The sequence below is a fragment of the Spea bombifrons genome, chromosome 3 (assembly GCF_027358695.1).
Source record: "Spea bombifrons isolate aSpeBom1 chromosome 3, aSpeBom1.2.pri, whole genome shotgun sequence".
NCBI classification, from domain to species: Eukaryota; Metazoa; Chordata; class Amphibia; order Anura; family Pelobatidae; genus Spea; species Spea bombifrons.
The window spans coordinates 3,524,472-3,526,679 of NC_071089.1; the positions used below are offsets into that span (position 1 = coordinate 3,524,472).

Sequence of the window (2,208 nt, forward strand, 5' to 3'; positions counted from 1 at the left end):
GATGAGTCAGTGCTATGGCATTAGTTCAAGCTCACTCTGATTATCTACTGAGCAAAGAGCATGCAGGGCTGGCCTGACGTCACCGCTCCCTCCCACCCTGCAGGGAGGGCCTGAGCCCGGGACATACCACACGGGCAGCAGCTTCCTGCGTGCCGCAGGCGGGATGGAATTCTCCCACTGGGGCACCGAATTGCCCCAGTTTGTCACCCCACCCCCTAATTTAAACTTTACTTTGGAATATTGCATTTCTTTAGCCTATAGGTGCACTTTCTTTATATCGTCCCCCCTACTGCTGTTTTTGGTTGGGTCCATTGACGCATGTTGCCATAAATGGGCATTTGCGCGCAATGACGCGCGCGGGTTTCCTTGGTTCGGGTGACGCGCGGGGACTGGGATTCCCTCAGTTGCTGAGAGGGCTACATGAGGGGCAGATCAGTGAGGGGAGAAAGAGGCACTGGGGCTCATGTTGACTGGGAGTGTCCCAGGCTTAGTAGCCAGGGTTAGATCCTGACTTACGTGCTGCAGGGGTTAATTGTTCCCTCCACCTGGAAGTCTAGATTGTCAGCTCCTTTGACCAGGACCCTTCTCACCTCTTATTTCTGTAAATCCTAATTGTTTTGTCCTGTTTAGTCATTGTACAGCGCTTTGGAATATGATGGTGCTATACGCATATATGTATCGAGTCTTTGTTCCATTTCCTTGTAAGACCCTTTTAATGTATGCGCTGTGAGAAGCGCTGTGTAAGTTGTTGGAGCTCAATAAACAAAACATAATGTACTATATATACATTTTTATCCTATAAACCATTCTCCATTTAAGTCGCCTCCTCGGAACTCTCTCCAGAACGTCACTATCCTCCCGAAGAAGAGTCTCCAGAGCCGGACCCAACACTCTAAGTGAGGTCCGACCAGAGATGTGTAAAGCGTCCGAACCTCGTTGCTCTTCCTGCTACTAATGCCTCTCGCTATACACCCCGCGCTCTGCTTGCATGTTCTTACTTTGTCGCGTTACCTCGGAAATAATAATTCTCCATTCCTCCTCCTCTGTTATACACAGTACCACTAAAAAAAAAAGAAAAACTTCAACGCCCAACGTGGGGCTCGAACCCACGACCCTGAGATTAAGAGTCTCATGCTCTACCGACTGAGCTAGCCGGGCTGTTGCAGTGTTGTTGTGGGGGGTAGACCACCCGTGCCTGAAACAGCTGAATTCATTGAAATTACCCAGTTTGTACTAATTGTTCTGACTCTTTGATGCTTGGTATATGATAAAATGGTGATGTAAAGGAACACTATTATCTCGACTCACAAGTAGCCCTTCGTAGGAACTGACCAATCATTACATAGCTGGGAGATGTTTGATGAGACACTTTTGGCAAACAATACACACCTTGACTTCCGGCGCCTTTCCGTTTGTAAGACGTATTGCAGGGTGTGAGACACTGGGTGACAATTGTACCGGATCCATACCAAGTCTGTCTTTAATATGTATGGATCCGGGGATTGAGACCCCCATCATGTAGTCATGTAGTATTCACTTACCTGTCAGCCGGCTAACCCCCCCCCATACACAGGGCAAGTTTTAGAGCCCAAAACTTTAGCAAACATGGCTGTTGTTGAAGTTTATCTTTCTCCTCTCTTTTTTTTTATAAGTTTACCAGACTTTCTCTATTTGTTAACCTGCGTCCCTTCAACTCTCACCACCATCAGCCAACCAACACCACTCTTATGCCTTTTCAGGGATATGTCTAATTAGGACAAAAACTCATATTTAAATACACGTAGTGCCCCTTTAACTATGAATATTTGCCAACATAAAATATTAGAAGATTCTGATTTTAAAGGGAAACTTCCGTCTCCAATACAGTCCAACCAACTAATAATGTACATTGTAAGTGCGCCACTGATAGGATGCTTAAAGTAGCCAATCAGTGGCAGGAAAGCTCTCCCAGTGACATCAATAGGAGCACTTTCTTGCAATTCCAAAAAGGATATATGAAAGTTTAAAGGGACCACTCATCTCTCGTATGCATTAAAGCGCATGGCTGCAGTGTCCCTTTAATATGTCTTTTTATAAGTCACACCGACCTATTCATTCTGCATTTACTGGTCTATGAAGTTTGAGTTGTAAATCTGAGTTATTACGAGGATTAGAGGCCTAATTCTTCTTTACTTAGTCATGTGAGTTAATTGCATGTGTGGATCCAGC

At 45.4% G+C, this 2,208-nt stretch overlaps 1 non-coding gene across 1 annotated transcript; it reads right to left on the bottom strand.

The window, feature by feature from the left end:
- Positions 1–1,085: 1,085 nt before the first annotated feature.
- On the bottom strand, positions 1,086–1,158 carry TRNAK-CUU (transfer RNA lysine (anticodon CUU)). The gene has a single exon. It is a non-coding gene; the product is annotated as a tRNA-Lys (tRNA).
- Positions 1,159–2,208: the final 1,050 nt, after the last annotated feature.